Consider the following 22,411-nt stretch of genomic DNA (forward strand, 5'->3'; position numbering starts at 1 on the left):
TCTTCTTGTCTAAACTATTTATCGTCCATGTGTCACATCCACATATGGCTACACTCTATACAAATACTTTTAGAAAAGACTTCCTGACACTTAAATCAATACTCGATGTTAACAAATCTCTCTTCTTCAGAAACGCTTTGCTTGCCATTGCCAGTCTACATTTTATATCCGCTCTACTTCGACCATCATCAGTTATTTTGCTCCATAAATAGCAAAACTCATCTACTACTTTAAATGCATCATTTCCTAATCTAAATCCCTATGCATCACCTGATTTACTTAGACTACATTCCATTATCTTCGTTTTGCTTTTGTTCATCTTACGAAGACTCTTTCCATTCTGTTCAACTGCTGTTCCACGTTCTTTGCTGCCTCTGACAGAATTACAATGTCATCAGAAAACCTCAGAGTTTTTATTTCTTCTTCGTGGATTTGAATTCCAACTCCATATTTTTCTTTTGTTTCCTTTATGCTTGCTAAATATATAGATTGAATAACATCATGTCCCTCGACTCTTATAACTGCCATCTGGTTTCTGTACAAATTGCAAATAGCCGCCGGCCGCTGTGGCCGAGTGGTTCTATGCGCTTCAGTCTGGAACCGCGCTGCTGCTGTTGTTGCAGGTTCGAACCTGCCTCGGGCATGGCTGTGTGTGATGTCCTGTAGTTCTAAGTCTAGGGGACTGATGACCTCGGATGTTAAGTCCCATAGTGCTTAGAGCCATTTGAACCATTTCATTTTGCAAGTATCCTTTCACTCCATGTATTTGACTCCTGCCACCTTCAGAATTTGAAAGAGAGTATTCCAGTCAACATTGTCAAAAGCTTTCTCTAAGTCTACAAGTAGTATGGCAAAGAGATCATCACCACTCTGCATTGCTGCCAAATTTAATCAACATGGCGGATCCAAGATATGGAAACATGGAAACATTGCAATGACGTCATTACACGACGTTCTAATTTTGGCGGGAAAATAGGTCAATTAGGCAACCTCCACTAATCTAAGCTCCTCCCCTCCCCCTCCAGCCGCAGCTCGTGGTCGTGCGGTAGCGTTCTCGCTTCCCACGCCCGGGTTCCCGGGTTCGATTCCCGGCGGGGTCAGGGATTTTCTCTGTCTCGTGATGCCTGGGTGTTGTGTGATGTCCTTAGGTTAGTTAGGTTTAAGTAGTTCTAAGTTCTAGGGGACTGATGACCATAGCTGAAGTCCCATAGTGCTCAGAACCATTTGAACCTCCCCCTCCCTCCCCCCAAAAAATGGCGAGAAGTTCCTTTAAGCACTCATGTGGATGACCTAACACTTTTCGTTATCTAGGGAGACCTGGCTGTGAACAAAAAAGCTCGGTGAGTCGTTGAGCGAGGCGTTGGTCATCATCGTAACAAGGTCCGATCTCCCGCGTGCCGACCCGCCGCAACTCAGCTGTGATTCCTGCGATGTTGGAACGAGTGGACACTCTCATTCGAGGTGATCGACAGATCAGAATCAAACACCTCGCTGCACAAACTGACGTCTCTTCTCTGTCAGCAGTGCTGACACAGTCGTCCACCACTGGTTCCTCGCTGTCTAATGAAAGACCGTAAAGAGCAACGACAGTCCACTTGTGCGGAATAGCTTGAGACAATTTTTTGTTGGACGTCACTGGCGATGAAATGTGGCTTCATCACTTTGAACCGAAAACAAACCCAATGGAGTCGCGCCAGACCATCTCTCCTCCAAAGAAAAGTTTAGAGCCACACCCTCAGCCAGTAAAGTCATGGCGACGCTCTTCTGAGACTCTGAATGGGCTTTCCTCATAGATGTCGTCCTTCATGGAGCAACGGTCAAGTATCACGTATATTATGCAACCCTGAGGAAACCGAAGGAAAACTTCAGCGTGTCCGACGCCACAAAAATGCAAACGAATTTCTCCTTCTCCATGACAATGCAACATCTACACACGTCTGTGCACACAAGAAGAGCTCACAAATCTTCATCGCCCTGTTCTTCCTCACCTACCCTATAGTTGGTGGGTTGTTTCGAGCAAGAGACCAAACAGCAAGGTCATTCGTCTCATCAGGTTAGGTAAGGATGGGGAAGGAAGTCAGCCGTGCCCTTTCAAAAGAACCATCCTGTCATTTACCTGGAGCGATTTAGAGAAATCACGGAAAACCTAAATCAGGATGGCCGGAAGTAGGATTGAAAATGTCGGCCCCGAGAGCGCGAGTTCAGTGTGGTAACCACAGCACCACCTCACTTGGTCTACAGCCCGCATCTCGCTCTTAATCGACCTCCACACGTTATGCACAACAAAGGATGTATACCACAGGAAGCAGTATGTGGATGATGGGGAGGCTATTGATGCAGCAGGATGTTAGCTCTGACATCGAACAGTACAGTGGTACCATGCAGGTCTACAGGTCCTCACAGGAATGGCGCATAAGAGTTTTGTAGCAAAAAGAGTGGGGAATAATATGGTGTATTGGAATGGAATCCTGAATAAAACCGATTTGCTCTCAGAAAAAAAAAATGTGTTGTATTACTTGTTGAACGCCCCTCATATATAACAAACACCCCAACAATACTTCATCACCTAACAGCAGAGTATGGTAAAACAGAAAAAGTGGACAGTTTCAGAGACCTTGGCGAGAGTGCAGATGAAAACTAGCAGAAAAGAAGCTTGCGACACCAGACGAGAGAAGACGACCACCGTTTTTCGTAAGGCGCCAGTCCTATGCAAGAAAAAGGCGAAACTCGAGCACTACTACACGCAGCGCAACACTAAATGTCTGTACACAAGTGAATCCCTCAGAATGACAGGAAACGCTGGATTGAGAGAAGCCAACAAAATTGAGCGCAATTTCCTTCACAAAATAATGAATCCTAGGATAATAGACAGTGTAGACTTTGGGGAAGAGAAAAGTGATACATGGATGAAAGGGCAGCCGATGGAGTCAATAACGAAAGAACGAGTGTAGTTTTAGCGACATCTGTTCAGGATGGATGAAACATGACTAACGAAGCAGATTTTAACGTATTGGATAACAGATCTAAAGTTGGTTTAAGGAAGTAAGGAAGGATCTCTAGAGCACTGAATTGAATCAGGAGGGCCGAACAATGATCGCCGACCAACAGCAACACATTAAGGACCTCTACGATGAGCAAAAGCAGAGCAGTGGCTGCACCAAAGAGAGATGAAAGGTGGGCAGAGAAAGAATAAAACGCTTTTTGGCTACAATTAAAGGCCTCCTGAGATGTAGTTACTGGATGTGGTCTGTAATGGCCCTAAACGAGAAAAAAAAATTGGAATCAAATAGTAAATACTGTGGCACATTCTAAACGCCTATCAGAGACGTAATCTTACTGTAGAAACTTTGGACAAAGTGGGTTGACCTAAAATTATACCATGTCGAGAAATAACTGCATTGTTTAGCTCATAATCACAGTACTGTTTCCTCACTTCTGTTAGCTACGTAAGTTTTGCCCTTTCTCTAAAAAAAAAATGGTTCAAATGGCTCTGACCACTATGGGACTCAACATCTGTGGTCATCAGTCCCCTAGAACTTAGAACTACTTAAACCTAACTAACCTAAGAACATCACACACATCCATGCCCGAGGCAGGATTCGAACCTGCGACCGTAGCGGTCACGCAGTTCCAGACTGACACGCCTAGAACCCTACGGCCACACCGGCCGGCCCCTTTTTATCAGAGCTCACTCGGTGGGCAGTCACACAGTCACATGCTGGGAGACATCTCTTGCTGCTGTCGTCAGCGAGATACTGAGTGGACCAGGCAAAGGGGGGAATCCCCTGATATCACGCGATTGCACTGTGCCCCAAGTCCAGCAGACAATGGATGTTACGACTCTGCCCCTTAACTCCCAGTGTCAATGTCACTCTAAGTGGTTTCACTCTTTTTGTCAGCGCAGCTGCTTCCCGCGGTTATTTGGCGCTTTATCTGTGACCACGGCGCTCTGCCTCTCGTCGGCGCACAAGTGGCGCGGACAGACGCGGGATTCCCCTGCAGTTCAGCAAACTGCGACGCGCTGTGTGTGACTGCAGGTCAGCCAACTTTATTTTTGTAGCTCGGGTACACGATTCTCGAATTCTCCGGAAGCGACAACATTTTTTTCTGGGTAGTAAACCTGTGCAGTGGGTACTGCTGCGCGAAGGACAAACATCCACAAATAACCTGCCTTCTGCCAGGTCTCCCGTATTTTACGAGGTCTGTCGTATTTTACCACATTTTCTCCTGCCTCTTGTAGTTTTCACAGGTATCTCGTATTTCACGTGTTTCCCATATTTTACTCATCTCACGTTTTTGACATGTTTGGTAATGTTTTCCCCCATGTTTCATAAAGTTTTATTTATTTATGCTAACATTTCTGTATCATTCAAAGAATGTTTAAATTTGAGCTTAATGAAAATAAAATGTTGAACTTATTCGTGCTGAATTACAAATTGTTACATATTTCAACCTTGGCTGTAGAGAGTTTTCAGACTTATAAAAGATGATGTCAGTTTTTTTAATGATTTCAAAGTAAATAGTAAATATGAATAGAGCCATAATCCTATGAAAGATGTTGTAATTAAACATTATGGTAAATATGAATAGTGCTATGATGTTATGAAAGTTTCTGTGATTGTATATTACGGAAAATGCTGCTGTCGATCGCAGTACAATTAGTCGGTGAGCAAGCAGGTTACGTGATGAAAGCGGGCACGGCAGTATTGAGGATTGTCCTCGCAGCGGCAGGCCTCGTACTGCACACACTCCAGACAATGTGCAGACAGTTAACGAATTGGTGACTGCTGACAGACGCATCACAGTGAACGAATTGTCACGCTACGTTGGGAGAGGGGAAGGAAGTGTTTGCAGAATACTGGAAGTGTTGGCGTTAAAAAAGGTTTGTGCCGGGTGGGTTCCCAGGATGTTGACAGTGGCTCACAAAGAAACAAGAAAAACGGTATGCAGCGAACTTTTAGAACAGTTCGAGGATGGTGAAGATGAATTTCTTGGAAGAATTGTGACAGGTCATGAAACATGGCTCCATCAATTTTCACCAGAGAGGAAGAGGCAATCAACGGTATGGCTCAAATGGCTCTGAGCACTATAGGACTTAACAGCTATGGTCATCAGTATCCTAGAACTTAGAACTACTTAAACCTAACTAAGCTAAGGACATCACACAACACCCAGTCATCACGAGGCAGAGAAAAAATCAATGGTATGGCATCATGCAAATTCACCCAGGAAAAAAAAAAAAATTCCAAACCACACCTTCTGCTGGAAAAGTTATGGCTACGGTGTTTTTCGATTCCAAAGGACTCTTGCTTGTGGACATCACGCCAAGTGGAACCACCATAAATTCTGATGCATATGTGACGACACCGAAGAAACTTCAAGCTCGACTGAGTCGTGTTCGACCACATCGGCAAAAGCAGGATGTTTTGCTGTTGTACGACAATGCACGGTCACATGTCAGTCAAAAAACCATGGAAGCGATCACAGAACTCGGATGGACAACAGTGAAACACCCGCCTTACAGTCCTGACCTGGCTCCATGTGACTATCATCTCTCTGGAACACTGAAAGACTCTCTTCGTGGAACAAGGTTTGAAGATGATGACTCCCCTGTGCACGCTGCCAAACAGTGGCTCCAACAGGTTGGTCCAGAATTTTACCGTGCGGGTATACAGGCGTTGGTTCCAAGGCGGCGTAAGGCAGTTGAGAGGGATGGAAATTATGTGCAGAAATGAAAATATTGTTGCTAAAGGATGTATCGACACACTGTAAAACTTTCAAACATGTAGAATAAAAGATGGATTAAAAAAAATAGTGTGCATTTCTTTTGGAGTGACCCTCGTATGTTGCAATAAGTTTTCTGGGAGCGTACATTTTATCAGTGACACACTTTACCGCCAGATCTTTGCTTTCGCGTTGGGGTTTCTTCTATCCTCCCGATGGAAGTCGCCTCGTCGTGGTATAGGGTCATTCAAAGTCTGATTACGGCCAACGGACGTCTCCATCGCATTGGTCTTATTCCGATTGGTCTTTGCGACACATGTCATCAACCTAATACACTACCACACATACTCGTCTCTAGCGGACGAGAACACTGACACTGGCTTCCTCACCCTGCTTTCTCCGTTGAACGTCTTCTGCGTCCGAATTATCTCGTTTTACCTCGGACGAAGACTAATTCAACTGTGTGGCTCTTCAGACACTATGCCCACCACGTAGCCAGGTGTGACAAAGATCCCGAACCCCGAGTTTTCCGCCAAAACTTGACGAACGCTTATTGGAAGTGGCAGAGGCTTCCAAGTTATCGTGCTTTATGTGCAAATATGTTGCACCTTGTCTTTATCGTCAATTAATTGGAGAGCTTTGTTTTCTTCCTTTTTCTTGTTCTGGAGCCTTCTCTCATTATGATCTTCCTAAAGAAAAAAAAATTTTATTCTTTTGAGTCCTGGAATTGTAGAGTTTATGTGTGTCTAGTTTTATTTTCATAAAAATAAAATAATAAAAATAAAAAATATAAAAAATAATAAAAATTAAATAAAATAGCAAATTAGAACCATATCCACGCGAGGAACTAGCACAGTGACGGTTGGGGAGGGATGAGAGGGTAGGGGGAAGCATCGTGGCCCACTTGGCTCCCAAAGACAAATGTCCAGAGTTCGAGTCCCGGTGAAAAACAAAGTCGGTAGAGAGGGAAACGTCCCAGGTCCCAGTCCCGGTTGGCAGACAGTTTTAATCTGCCAGGAAATTTGACAACGTTGCCAATTTAACTTGAGCGTAGTAAAAAAATTACACATGTGACAGATGACTAAAGCAAGCTACGGACAAACAAGCGTGCTTTTCATCAGAGCTTTCGATACTGACGACTTTGGTATCCTACTTCCTACTCAAAAGTCAACATTTATCTTCAAGTGTTGTATAATACCTTACCTCCTGCCATCGGTGCGTAATGATTGGAACAAAACGGCCACAACAATGGAGGGATTTAGTATGAGCGGTACCACAAGAATCAGTATTGGGTCTATTACTTTTGTTATTGTGTGTTACTGACGTGCAATTATTCTCGCCCACCACAAATACGACATACACGCTGTCGAGCTTCAGTTACATCTAAGTGCAAGTCCAACAAACATCTGCACAGCCAGCCAGCATGCAAATACTGACTTATTAGCCTTATCAGAGTGGGTGCAGAACGTATGTTTGAAACTTAGCCCATATAAACCGCAGGCAATCTTAGTCGCTCACAAAAGACAGTTCAGCGAATCGCTTCCACCCTTAAACCTAAACGGCACAGAAATAACCTTTCTTTCTTTTGCAAAGACGTGGGTATAATTCCCGACCATCATACTGGGTCAAAAACACAATACCAGTCACTAAAAAGTGGTCAGCATCACTTTATTCGCTACAGAAATATAAAAATAATATTTCCTGTCGAACTTAAAAAGAAGCTTGCGGAGTCACTTATATTCCCCATACTTGACTACGGTGATGACATTCCGGAAGGACTTCCGTACGAGAACTCATGCAGGCTGGAATTGGCGTTGAATGCTTGTGTGCGATACATTTGTGACCTACTCTATTTCGACGATATCACTCCTGTCAACGAACAATTGTCGTGGCTACGTGTCTTCCCAATCATCGCACATGCTCTTTTTTGTCTTCAACTCTCACGTATAAGTTAGTTTAAGTTAGATTAAGTAGTTTGTAGGCTTATGGACCGATGACGTCAGCAGTTTGGTCCCGTAAGACGTTACCACAAATTTCAATATTTTCCTCTTTTTTTATCTCTTCCACTTCTGATGATACTAAATACGGGTTCAAATGTGTTAATCTGTTTCATTGTTAATACCGTTTGTTATTATTTTTATTCTCATTTATAATAATAATAATTATTGTTGTGATTGTTATGTAATATTTTTTCCAGATGTAAGGGAGGGTCTTAATGGTCATAATCTGGTGAGACTACCGGCCTGGTTGGCCGAGCGGTTCTAGGCGCTACAGTCTGGAACCGCACGACCGCTACGGTCGCAGGTTAGAATCCTGCTTCGGGCATGGATGTGTGTGATGTCCTTAGGTTAGTTAGGTTTAAGTAGTTAAAAGTTCTAGGGGACTGATGACCTCAGAAGTTAAGTCCCATAGTGCTCAGAGCCATTTGAACCATTTTTTTATGAGACTAAATAAAGAACCAATAAATAATATGAAACGTCTCCTTTCAAAAATTGTACACGACTGTGCTTAAACTGACACACAATATTTTTAGCGCAACGCAATCTGACTTTCAAAAATTCCTACAAAAGAATGGCCCTGACTAACATTAACCTATACCTTTCACAAATCACTTACCTCACAAAAATCTTCATTACTCGAACTACTGCAATACAGCGAGCGCCACTACTGCCAGCTAAATAAAAGATTCAAACTACGGAAGGCACTAACTACTGATAGGCATAGTTAGCAATTGAAAGATTTTAATAGAGAACAAACAATGTATTTACCTTAATAGTGTTCAAAAGTCATAATGTATATAGCAGTTCATGATATCCAGTATTACAAATTTCAAAACTCCGCCATCTCTCTCCTCACATCCACCACTGCTGGCAGCTCACCTCCAACTGCCCAGCGCTACGCGCTGTTCACATCCAGCTGCCCAACACTACAATGGCCGACAACAATGCCAACTAGCCACAGACTGCACACAGCACAGCCAGTGATTTTCATACAGAGAGCGCTACGTGGCGGCGGCGTTACCAATAAGAAAACCTAAACAGCCTACTTACAAATACTAAAATGTGGGGAAAGTAGACGGAAACATAGAATACAATGTGCGGGCTGTCATCTGATAATGGAAAGGCACATTAGTAATTTATGAACGGATCTTTAGATATAAAAGGCAATGTCCTGATTAACTGACTGACTGATTGATTGACCAATCATCGCTCAGCCCAAACCGCTACGTTTAAAAACTTGAAATTTTGAGAAGTTATGGATCTTAAACTGCAGGCGTCGTTTAAGAAGGGATTCCGACCCTAAGGGGTTGGAATAGACGATGAAGGGCTTCTTTTTGAAAAATGTCGCTATTAAGTCTTTTTTGAAGCTGGACCTTTAAAAACTGGTACTTGGTTTCTCGTTCAGAAATAAAGACGTGTATGTTTCAGCATTTTTGGAAATTTACTGCTACAGGAATGAAATAATGGGTAAAAGCTTTTTTTTTGAAAATATATCATTATTAAAGAACTACTAAAGTCTTTTTAAAGGTGAATCTATGGACATTGGTGCTTGACTTCCCGGTTACAAATAAAAAAAAAAATACGTGTTTCAGTGTTTTTGGAAATTGAAACCCTAAAGGGGTGAAAACGGGATGAGATCTTAATGAAAGCATTTTTTACAGCTAAATCTATGAAAATTTGTATTTCGCTTCACAGTTAGAACAGACAAATGTCACTGTTTTTGGAAATCCAACCCCCAAGGAGGTGAAGTAGGGGGTGAAACGTTTTACGAAAAATATTTCATTGCGAAAGCATTTTTAAAGCTAAATCATCGGCGCTTGGCTTCTCGGTTATAGATGAAAAAATGCGTGTTTCACTGTTTTTGTAAATTCAACCCCTAAAGGGGTAAAACAGGGTCAGACCGTTTCAGTGACTCATCATCGCCCAGCCCAGACCGCTGTGGGTGGAAACTTCAAGTCTGGAGGGGGTATGGGTCTTATACTCTGGCGTCGCTTAATAAGGGATTGTCCGGAATTCCACTCCTAAGGCGGCGGAGTTAGGGAATAAAAGGCGTTTTGAAAGTATGTCGTTATTAAGTGAATTTTGAAGCTAGAACTATGAAAATTGGTATTTGTTTTCTCAGCCAGAAAATAAAAAATATATGTTTCAGCATTTTTGGAAAGTCAACCACTAAGGGGGTAAAATAGTGGTTAAAGTTTTCTTGAAAAAAGTGATTACTAAAGAACTACTGAAGGATTTTTAAGGTTACATGTATGACAATTGATACTTGACTTCTTGGTTAGAAATAAAAAAAAATTACGTGTTTCAGTGTTTCTCGAAACTCAACCCCTAAGGGAGTGCAATAGCGGATAAAAATTTTTAAGAAAAGATTTTTAAGAAAAAATTTTAAAGGTAAATTTATGTAAATTAGTATTTCACTTCTCGGTTGGGTATAAAGAAATATATCTTGGAGGGCGAAAGTTGCTATGGAAATATTTCCACAAGAACGCGAAAGGCATGATTAACAAAAGCTTTGGACTCCAGGTACCAGAATCGCTTTTTGGTCGGAAGTACATTCAGAAAAGACCATGCTTATATGACATCATTAACGTCAAAAGCTTAAAAGGTGTTCCAATTTGTGAACGACATAAAAGTTCGATTAAAAAAAAAATAATAAAACTCTACAGGCCATACAGTCTACGCGAGCGAAGCAGCGGGCCCTAAGCTAGTGTGACAAATAAAATGCGAGGTGCAGAAGTACGGAGAGAAGAAACCATTGGTGAGTTAATCGCAGACAGCACGGATCGGTTACTTAATTCCCTACTGACTTCAGCCTCTGACGCTTGGGGGTGAGTGTAGCTGGGACGCGTGGAAGTGGCCTTGCTGACTGGGTGGTTCACACGCGAGGCAGTAGAGGTCGCAGCCACCGTCAGTCCGTAAGTTAGTGCTCAACATTTTAACACATAAGGTCAAAATATCAGCTCACTGGAGCTGTTACTCAAAAACCGTTAAAACTTCCGCTGTTAATTTACAATCTATTCTACAGAGCATTTTTTGTTGCTGAGGATTTAAATTTCCTCTAGCACACTGAGCAGTGTCCATTGGTTGTACTTCCATGTTCTGTTCTATGATTGTTGTGGAATAATGTGTGTATCAAAGGCCATTTTATTTTGAGAATATGTATGCTCTTCAAAATGTATTTTAAATGAACATCCTCTTTGACCCATATGTAATGCTGATCACAATCACTGCAGTTCAAGTTGAAAGACGGCTTATACATTCGGATTTATGATCATTGAGGGGTTCCTTATCAGTACTGTGACGAGGTATGGTTTATCTAACAGTGACTGTGAACTTAACAAATCTGGTTAATCAGCGGGTTGCAGAACCCTCCTTTATTTGTCTGCTGTTTCGTTGTTCAAAAAAATGTTCAAATGTGTGTAAATTCCTAAGGGACCAAACTGCATAGGTCATCGGCCCCTAGACTTACACACTACTTAAACTAACTGAAACTAAATTATGCTAAGAACAAAACAGACCTCCATGCCCGAGCGAGGACTCGAACCTGACAGGACGCCTCAAACCGCGCGGCCACTACCGGCGGCTGTTTCGTTGTTGTGTTTCGCTGTTGCTATTCTCCGTTCATCATAAGAATAATCCTCATGTAAACATTACATTATGTATTCTTCCGCGTTTGCACGTGGAGGGGAAGCCAAACTGTCTTGAGTGCAGTCAATTACTATAATGAAGATACGTTTTATCCTGTGCGTTACCCGTACATCGACCCAGCGATGATTCGGGGCAACGGCTATACCGGCACATTTAACTTGGACAGCACTGGCCAGGTAAGTGATCCAGCTAACCCGCAGTGATGTGAACAGTTGCGGTTAAGACATAAAAAGAGACGAGCAGAGAACAATATAGCTTTTAATCTCATTTAATTTTTAATCAGAAGGAAATAATGTATCTGTACTTTAAACCGTAAATTCCCGAGTTTCGGATAATGCTCTTGTTAAATTAAAGAGAGAAACCGGTCAATAAAACATACTGAGAGCGACTTGTCTCTGTCCTTGAAAGCTTAATTTCAACAGTCATTGTTTCCACTGCAAGCAATGCCTACATTCGCAAGTTTCTTTTTTCTCGGTCCATTCTAGATGTCAAGATGATTGGAGCAGTCCAAGCCGGCCATAATTTTATAAACGTTCGACCAAGAAAAATAAATTTAATATCGAAAATTAAGGACGCGCTGTCTACCTACTTGACCATGTTAAGTCTTACAAAAATAATAAAACTGGTGCACGAACAGAGGTATGCAGATAGCAGTTTATAGTTTTATAGTTTATCCCCCCCCCCCGCACTATGCGAATGTCATAGGACAGATAAGCGCTGCGAGAAACCTTCCGCCACGTACTACGTTGTGTCTCTCGGAACACACGTGTGGATGCAGAGACGTTCCACCACAAGGCAAATCGCAACGGTATAAATGTGTCATCGTTACGACAAAACTTGTACTTGCAAAATAACGTAAACTAGCCAGTAACATCAGGACCTATGTTTGAACCCTTTCAGATCCTCTCGCTACAGTTGTGTACGTTAACTTCTATTGTGTCTTAGCTGCAACACAAGTATTTTTCCCTATGGAAAACTGAGGTACACATTTGTGAACGTTCAACCTTTTCATCATGAGTAAGTGCTGCCAACTGTTGGCCACACTAAGAAAATATCAGCAAGTCAATGCAGCAGTACGCAGCACCACGTGATCACCAGAATACGCGCTCGTGTAATTGAATATTGTTATTGTTATTTTACATGGCAATTATTGAATGATCATTTTATTGTTTATTACAACAGAGAATATTTCCTAATTACTTATTTTAGTCCATAAAATGAAGACAAGTGTACAAAGTATATTTTAAAAATGGGTACATATTTTTGAATAAATTTTGCTTCTAAAATCGTTTAAAAAATCACTTAAGATCATCACCACATAATTAAAAATTTTCGTTCCTCCAGAAAAAATTCAGGTCTGAAAGTGTTAAACTGTTCTCATGAGACCGATCACGAATATGTGGTCATGCAGTCTCGGATTTTTAAAGCTGGCCGGCCGAAGTGGCCGTGCGGTTCTAGGCGCTGCAGTCTGGAACCGCAAGACCGCTACGGTCGCAGGTTCGAATCCTGCCTCGGGCATGGATGTTTGTGATGTCCTTAGGCTAGTTAGGTTTAACTAGTTCTAAGTTCTAGGGGACTAATGACCTCAGCAGTTGAGTCCCATAGTGCTCAGAGCCATTTGAACCATATTTTTTAAAGCTGACGCTGAAGAAAAGCCCGGAGATGCACGACTTGTCGTATACGAGTATACGTCCGCGTGTGTTGCCTGCTGTGTGTTACTAACTACTGATGGTAAGACGGTTGGCTATCTCGCTTGAACGACGGCGGATGAATATTCACGTTTCAATATTTTAATATGTGTACGATTTCCTTGCTTCAATTCATTCACGCCCATGTATTTTGCTTTGTCTGACGTGGAGTTAACGGGAACCGGGACAATGCGCTATAATCGTTTGGCTGTCAGCGACCGCTAGAAGATGCCAGTTGCATTATCAAGATTTCCTATGACTTTTATTCTAAAAGGAAGAATGAAGTAAGACCTGTTGTTGTAAACCAACTCTGTAATGTGACGAAAATGTCGCTAATCGCCGAGCGGTTCTAGGCGCTACAGTCTTGAACCGGGCGACCGCTACGGTCGCAGGTTCGAATCCTGCCTCGGGCATGGATGTGTGTGCTGTCCTTAGGTTAGTTAGGTTTAAGTAGTTCTAAGTTCTAGGGGACTGATGACCTCAGCAGTTAAGTCCCATACTGCTCAGAGCCATTTGAACCATTTTTTTTGTCAGTAATTGCATATCTGTCTAAAGAGAGTTTAAATTTATATTATATTGAAGCTAGTCAGCGATGACTACAGAAAAGATGAAAAAACTGTGGTATAGAACCTGTATGCTCACAAACAAAAAATTTTTGAACAGAATGTACAAATTTTTGTGAAAGATATTTATTTATTCCAAGAAACTGAAATTATAACACCGAAAAGCAAGAGGAAAAACTATTGCATTAAATGAATGATGCAAAGTCTTACGAAATTTAATATGGAAGAAAAATTATTTGCAATGTTTCGTAGGAACGAGAGGCAATTAACTTAACTGACTAGTTACGTGATATTTCTGCGAAAGGAAAATGTTAGTCTTACTGGGAAGTCTTCTTTTATCTGTATCACCGACAAACATAGATAAGTGTTATACCGTGTCTTGCTACCATAATGAAAGCCTTATTTGGACAATATGCAATTCTTTTCATCTAAACCATCTCGTACGGGGCAATTTTTTGAGTTCTACATTATTTCTATGCGTTCTTGTAGATGTAGGCGTTCGATTTTTAGGTGTGTGTAGAAGAACAGGTGGAAATAATGTAGATTATAACACACGAGAACAATGCTCCTAGGCCAATAGTTAACGTTATAGATAAATCTAGCTACTTACTGGAAAAAAATTCAGTAAACTACTAATAGATCAGTATGCCTTTCTAAAGAATTACTGTTAAGAACAGTGAAAGGTGGCTACACTGAGCCACAGCGCCAAAAATCGCGCCAGAGAGAGTATTGTTCCGCCGCCTCCACTGGCAGTGCTCATTGAGAGGTAGCGGCAGGCAGTTCTTGCCGAGAAGTTGTGGGGGACACTGCTTGTAGCAGAAGTCAGTGTGAGATGCGGTAGTGGAGAGTGTTGTTCCATGTTTATGCAGTTATTTGATGGGAGAGATAGCAGATGTTGTTCCAATGGAGATATTGCAATGATCTGAGTGCTTTTCGTCAATATAAATTAAGGTAACTAACTACTGTTCTTTATTTTCTTATTATTGTGTGTCCTGAATAATGCTTCACTACAGGTTCAGTCAACAAAGCATCTGGCGTGTGTTCTCGTATTAGAGTGTAATTTTGGTTTTCTTGCACAATTATAGTATTTCTAATTTTCTTTTATCACGTCAGTATAAATGATATTTAAAAATTCTTGTCTTGTTGAAGAAGAACCGTGCCAGATGTGCGTTGAGTCATACTACCACATACAGAACAACTACACTTGTGCTTGTTGTTTCGTAGGTTTTATAGTTGCTGGGGACTTGATTAATTAACTGTGTTAACGAAAATTTTCTTACATTCTTTGTTGTCATTCTAAGCAGTCAGATTGCGTAATAATAGTTGTCAGGGCCAGCCGTTTACGAGACTTGCGTAATCGGACATAGAGCAACTAAAATTATTTGCATTATAATTTTTTATTTTAATTAAGCCCCCATGCACGTGGCGACCCTGCCAGGATCGTCCCTTGGAATTCTTCTGATTGGAAAAATAGTAGACAGTAGTATTGTTGTAGTAATTTGTAGTTTAGTAATTGTAGCTTGTATTGCAGGTGTAGATTTGGTGATTGTCATTCTTCTATTGTTCGTTAATCGTGTTTGAAGGAAGCATTTCGTGTGATTGATATTGTTGGTGATAAAGTGTCATTGTGTATAAATTTCATATAGTGACGAGTTTTGTACATTTTGTAAATGATTACGCGGTCGATGAAAAAGGCAAAAATGATGGATAGTGAGAATGACGAAATTGTTAACATGGCGAACTCGCCAACACAGGACAACAGTGTGATGAATAATGAAGTTGAAAACAATTTAATAAGTCGGGAGAATAGTCCAGAACCATTTCAAAATTTTTCTCAATCAGAAAATTCACAGAATACGAGGTTAACGATAGAGGATTCTGAAGTAGTATCGAACAGAGATAGCCTTACAGCTATGCAGAAGGAAGTTAGTTTTGTGGGAAATGTTAGGGGCGAAAAGAATTTCGAACAACTTAACACGGAGCAGTTGATGAGTGCAATATTAAATTTGGGATCGCAAATGGGAACAATGGAAGCACGGTTTAGATCTGAATTAAAAACAGAGATAGGAACAATAAAGACACAGATGGGAACAATGGAAACACGGTTAGACTCACAAAGGGAAACAATGGAAGCACGGTTAGACTCACTGGGATCACAAATGGGAACAATGGAAGCACGGTTTGGATCTGAATTAAAAACAGAGATGGGAACTTTGGAAACACGGTTAGATTCACGAATAGGGACATGTTTCAAAAATATGAAAGATGAATTAAAGAACGAAATCAAAGAAGAAGTACAACCGATTTTGAATTCTCACAATAATAGATTAATGGCAGTAGAGATTAGACAAGGGGAACAGGATAGAGAACAGGAGGAAAGAGATCGCGTGATAGTACAGAAATTTTCAGAGTTAAATTTACAACGTGCAAAAGATAAGGAAGAAATATTTGAGAGAATCGAGGATTCCGTACCAAATGACAGATTAAATAACCTAACACAACAGTATGAACAGTTAACTACTAAATGCGTTAATACTGAAACGCGAGTCGCGACACTTACGGAAGACGTAAATAAACAGAAAGAACAAATTGGCGACTTATCGGAAAGAGTGGAGGAGATTTCAGATAAATTGACAAATCTTAGTTTAAATGGGGACAGAGATTCAGATGACACAGCTCCATTGCCATTTTTAGAAACCGAAGAGTACCAGAACATAAATAAGCATGTTGAAAATCAGGGGAAATTTAATGAACGCGTTAAAAGGGAATTTGAGGCATTAAAAAAGCAAGTCAAACAAATTGAAGGCGAAATCGTAGGAAAAGACGGCAAAAGAAATTTAGAATCACAGATACCAGAGGGGTTTGAAGAAAATAATTGGTTTCATTTACGGAATGCAACAAGAGAGCGCCAGGCGCGCGAACTTGACAATAATCGACCTTGGGACTGGGACAGACGCGGTAGGTCTTTGTCGCCACGAGGCGAAAACTTTGACTATAAACACTTTTTGACTGTTCGGAAATTTAAGATCTTCCGCAATTCTAAGAATGACATACATCCATGTTCATGGTTAGATCAATTTATGTATCATTAGAGATTGTAATAGCCTAAATGATTTTTATCATGCATTTCTATCGGCATATTGGTCCGAAAACACGCAAGACAGAGTCAAACACAGTCTTATCATGCAGCGTAATTTCAAACAGTCTGAATTCCGCACGCCAGCGGAATATTTTGAAGACATGATTCGAAAGAATCAGTTCCTTTCCAACCCTTATAGCCCGACTGAATTAATTCGCATTTGTTTAACCAAGCTGCCACAATCCATAAGACAAATTGCTTTAGCCGGAAGATGTAAAGACGACATTGAGACTTTTAAGACTTTGCTACAAGAACTCGAGTACGACAATGACGACGGGACTACCTGTAATTTTTTCAGTAACAGTAATTATGATAGATTTTCAGAGAAAAGGGATAGTGATCGGAACGGACGTTATAGCGGTAATTTTGAGAATGACAGACGAAACAGACAGGACAATAGATACCAGCCTTATGACAATAACAGACGTTCTAACAGAAATTACACAGACAATTATAATAACGGTAATTCGTACCGGAATGATCAATCATACGGAAACAGTAATCGGTGTTATCAAGACAGAAATTATTCAAACAGTAATAGAAATTCTTACTACAGAAATAATCCGGGTAGTAGATACAACAATAATTTCAGAAGTGACAGTCGAAATTACACAAGAAGTAGCTATGCAGACAGACAGGAAAACAGAAATTTTAATAACAGACACAACCAAGAATTTGTATCTAACAGTCAGGAGGGACCTAATTGGCATCCTCCACGTGACAGAACTTCAGAGAGACAAGTGCAAATCGTAGAAATGGATCCGCGAAATGACGCGAATAATCAAAGACGTGACGCAAACAATCGACAATGACTAGCAGCTTCGGCTTCTGGCAGCAATATAGACGGTTCAGAAAGTAATGACACTACGACTTTACACTACGTACGCCTGGAAGACATGAGAGACATTTTGTTAGACGAAAAGGAAAATAATGTAGACGCATTTTTACATCCTGTTATTGAAGTATGTGTGGGTAAGAATAAGTTCACTGCAGTTTTAGATTCTGGGAGCCCATTGAACGTCATTAGTGAATCAGTTTTTCGTATATGTGAAAGGACTATTGCCTGTCCTGTGTTACCTATTTCTAAAACTACAATTCGAGGAGCGATTTCTGGAAAAGGTGTAGAAGTTAAACAACAGACCAACCTAAATGTCAACTGTCAAGGATACGAATTTTCTGCTAATTTTATTATTGTTCCATTACTCAGTACACAAATTATATTAGGTATGGAGTTTCTTAACGCACATAAGGCAATTTTGAACTTTAAAGAAGGAAGTGTGAATTTGACTGTTGCCGGAATGCCGAAATGTTTGAAATTTTTCGAGTGTTTAACAAGATCTGAGTCAGATACAAAATGTTTAAGGTTTCTTACTTCTGATGTTTTCGTTGAGCATTATGACGACAATGTGTTTATTCATGTCAATGACAATAGATACAGCGACGCGATGGATGATATAATTAATAGCGAAGAATTAATTAATGAAAAGGTTAAGAAGGCTGTAGTGCCAGATGACGTTGCAAGAGAAGAGCTGCACCACATTTTGACTTCACATGCTACAGTATTTAGTCATCACACAGGAACTATACAAGGCTTACAATATTTATTTAAAGTAAAAGAACACACACCATTTCGCGGGAAAACGTACGCTATTCCTTTGGCTTACAGAGAGAAGGTTAAGAATGAACTTCAGTACATGTTAGATCAGGGCATTATTGAGCCTGCAGTCAGTCCTTATACTAGCCCATTACACGTTGTTCTTAAAAAGGATGGGTCAATTCGTTTGGTTCTAGATTCCAGACAGATAAATAATATCATCATTCCTGAAACTGACCGTCCACAAAATTTAGATGAACTTCTTCAACATTTTCATGGAATTAAAGTTTTATCCACGATTGATATGCGCGCAAGTTTTTGGCAAATAGAACTCCACCCTGATTGTAGAAAATATACTGCCTTTTTAGCCTTTGGTAACTGTTACCAGTTTCGGAAATTACCGTTTGGACTTACTGTATCTTCGGCAGCATTCATTCGTAGCTTAAATGAAATTTTACCTGTTTATCTTCGTGACAATATTACTTCATATGTTGACGATATTCTTATTGCTAAACGTTCTTGGAGTGAGCACAACAAAATTTTGGATTCATTGTTACGTATCTTTGCCAGAGTTGGCATTACAGTAAACTTGGAAAAATCTGAATTTGGTCGTTCTCAGGTGAAATTTCTCGGTCACATTATTTCTACAGAAGGTATTCTTCCTGATCCAGAAAAATTAGACGCTATTCGTAATTATGCTGTTCCTACCACAAAACGTGATGTTCGTAGTTTTCTTGGTGTCTGTAATTTTCTTAGACGCTTTGTTAAATTGGACAATTTGGCCACACCTCGTTTATGTGAACTATCTGGAAAGAAATCTAATTGGTGTTGGGATGAGGAAGCTCAGTCAGAATTTGAACAACTTCGTGATGCTTTAGTTGCTGCTCCACTTCTTTCACACCCGGATTTATCTAAAGATTTTTGTTTGGCAACGGACTCATCATACAAAGGCCTAGGTGCACATTTATTTCAAGAGATAGAAGAAAACGGAGTTGTAGTACAAAAGACTATTGCATTTGGAAGTCGTGTTCTCTCTAAATCAGAAAAGAATTATTCGATTACGGAACTTGAAGCTTTGGCTGTTGTTTGGGCTTTCACAAAATTTCGCACATTTTTGTTTGGCAGACATACTAAGGTTTACACCGATCATCGAGCTCTGGAATTTCTTATGTCAACAAAATTAACTCATGGCAGATTGTCACGATGGGCGTTGTACCTACAGGAATTTGATTTTAGTATTGTTTACATACAGGGTTCTTCAAATATTGTTGCTGATGCTTTATCACGTGCACCTATGGGTTTGAAACAAAGTGCTGAAGAGGACTGGAAGGAAAACAATTATTGTTTGATGTATATTCAAGGTGTTGCGTTTGAGAACTTTATTTCGTCTTCGCTCCAGGACATCGCTAAGGAGCAAAATAAGGATCCAATCTGGAAGGACATCAAGGATAAGTGGAGGAGAAAGGAAAGCGTAGCGATTAGACAGCATTATTTAGTTCGCAATGACATTCTTTTCAAACGAAAATCGGTCGACAACTCTGTTTGGTTAGTTTGTATTCCTGATGAGTGGGTTAATAAGCTGATTTGGTATACGCATTTCAGTTATGCACACTTTGGTCCCAGAAAATGCTTTCATAAATTACGAGAAAATTGCTACTTCAATAATATGGAAAAACGTATTCGATTTGTTCTTGCCAAATGCAAATTATGTCAAAAGGCTAAACCGCCGACAGTTTCTCACAGAGCACCGCTGTTTCCTATCATTCCAGCAAAATTAAAGGACATGGCTGCAGTTGATTTGTTCGGTCCAGTGGTTCGATCTACTAATGGTTTTGCGTACATTTTCGTAGCAGTGGAGTTGACATCAAAATATGTGTGTTTTACACCGTTACGCAAAGCAACAGCTCGTTCAGTATCTAATGCTTTCATTAACCATTTTCTTAAAGAAGTTGGTCATGTTGATAAGGTTATATCAGATAATGGATCACAGTTTCGTTCTAAAATTTGGCTTCGTACTCTACGGCGTCGTAAAATTAAACCAATCTTCATTTCGCTTTTTCACCCCCAATCTAACGCTTCAGAGAGATGGATGAAGGAAATCAATAAATTGTGTCGTCTTTATTGTCATCAGAATCACAGAACTTGGGATCAGTATCTTCATATTTTTCAAAACATTCTGAATGAACTCCCTAATGATTCAACTTCTTTACCGCCTATACTGATATTAAAAAACAAAGCACCGACAAATCGCATTTCTGAAATCGTTCCTTTTCCGCCTACACGGAAACTGCGGCATTCTGAAATTGTCAACCTGGCTCTACAAAATATTGCATCTGCGGCTGCTAGAAGAGAGAAATCAGCTAAGCGTCCTGGTCGTTTAAAAATCTTGTCAGTTGGTCAGAAGGTGTTAATTAAGTCTCACCATTTGTCTCACAAAGGAAAAGGCTTGTGTCGCAAATTTTTTCTGCTTTATAACGGCCCATATAGAATTCGCAAAATTATTCATGATAACACTGTAGAAGTAGAAACTCTTAAATCACGACGCTCTAAAGGAATACATCATATATCTAACGTTAAAATTTTTGTGGAATGATATACTTTTGAAAAATTTTTTAGGAATGACATACTTTTGAGAAACTAACAGCTACATGTAAACATGCGGAGAGTACAAGGATACCGCGCTGTGTTTTGGCGGCGGCGTATACTCAAAGCAACAGTCAAGTCTGCACGCCGCACAAGGCAGTCGTTGACCGCAAACAATCACTTCCTACGTCACGCGCCTACAGCTGATCGAGCGCTCAGTGCGAATGCACTGACAGCCGTAAATAAATACACAGTCTAATTTCTCCGACTAAATTCAGTATAAAGCTATAGTGACTTGATAAATTCTGTTATTAACATTCAGTATTTTTCAGGATACGGTTCTCTAAAATATTTAAGAACTTCAGGTAAATTCTGTGCGTGTCCGACGTTAAGACGACTTGCCATCGAGAAAATTTCAGGAAAAATGTCATTTCGAAGAAGAAAGTAATAAACTAAAAAGGTAATTATTAATTGAGTTTATTTTTCAGGTAACATATTTCCACTTAGGTACGTACTTTAGACGTAATTTGCTGCTCGCGATTACGTGATTCATACTTTGTGCTAATTACATGTTCAATGAAATTACTTGTGAAGCGACGTGCTTGCGTATGTTAACTGAATTTGACAATTTTTATTAATGAACTGGATTGTTACTTGTGTATATTATGCTTCGCTTGGCTGCACTGCTTTTTCACTGATGTCATATTTTTTATTATGTGCCTGCTGTGCCTATTTATTTAAATTATAATTGTCACCTGATTAATTGTGCTGATGTGGTTAGGTATGTAAGTTATACTTTGTGATTTATCTGCTTGCGCCTTCATGTTTACTTATTAAGATACGATGCTAATGACCTGTTTAGTACGTAAGATATATGTTTACTGCTATGCGTATGGATTGCACATTTACACATTTCTGCTTGTTGTCATAACTATACTTTAATTTGGTATCTAGAAATGCTGTTGTACTGTGTATGAACATAGAGTTTAGGTTACACTATGGTACTAGTTACAGATTGTTCGCTTGGCAGAGCCTCGTTGTAAGAATTGTGCTGCATCCACTTGTTGACATTCTGTTCACTACTGGTATATTTACTCGCTGTTGCTGTTTTGCTTACGCTCAGTGCTTTATATTTTAACATAAGAAAATGAACTGCAATAATTCGACGAACGACATTAGTACAAGAAACATCATAGAAGTCACATGAGCTGGAGGTTTTATGAAAGCTGTATAAATGTATGCCAATAGGAAGGAAGCTAACGACATGACATACCAACACAGTTATTACACTGCATTTTTCGTGAGCAATTGAAATAGGAAGTGACACTTGACACAAGAAGTACTCCACATGTTTGCTTCTGTTTGCCATAATCCTTGAAGTGGTGTACACACTGTGAAATATTAGGATCATTCACACTCCGTAATCGTACTTAATTACTGAAGTTATTCGAACTAAGTCTGTTAGAGGTCAT

Source organism: Schistocerca cancellata, chromosome 10, assembly GCF_023864275.1.
Source record: "Schistocerca cancellata isolate TAMUIC-IGC-003103 chromosome 10, iqSchCanc2.1, whole genome shotgun sequence".
Classification (NCBI taxonomy): domain Eukaryota; kingdom Metazoa; phylum Arthropoda; class Insecta; order Orthoptera; family Acrididae; genus Schistocerca; species Schistocerca cancellata.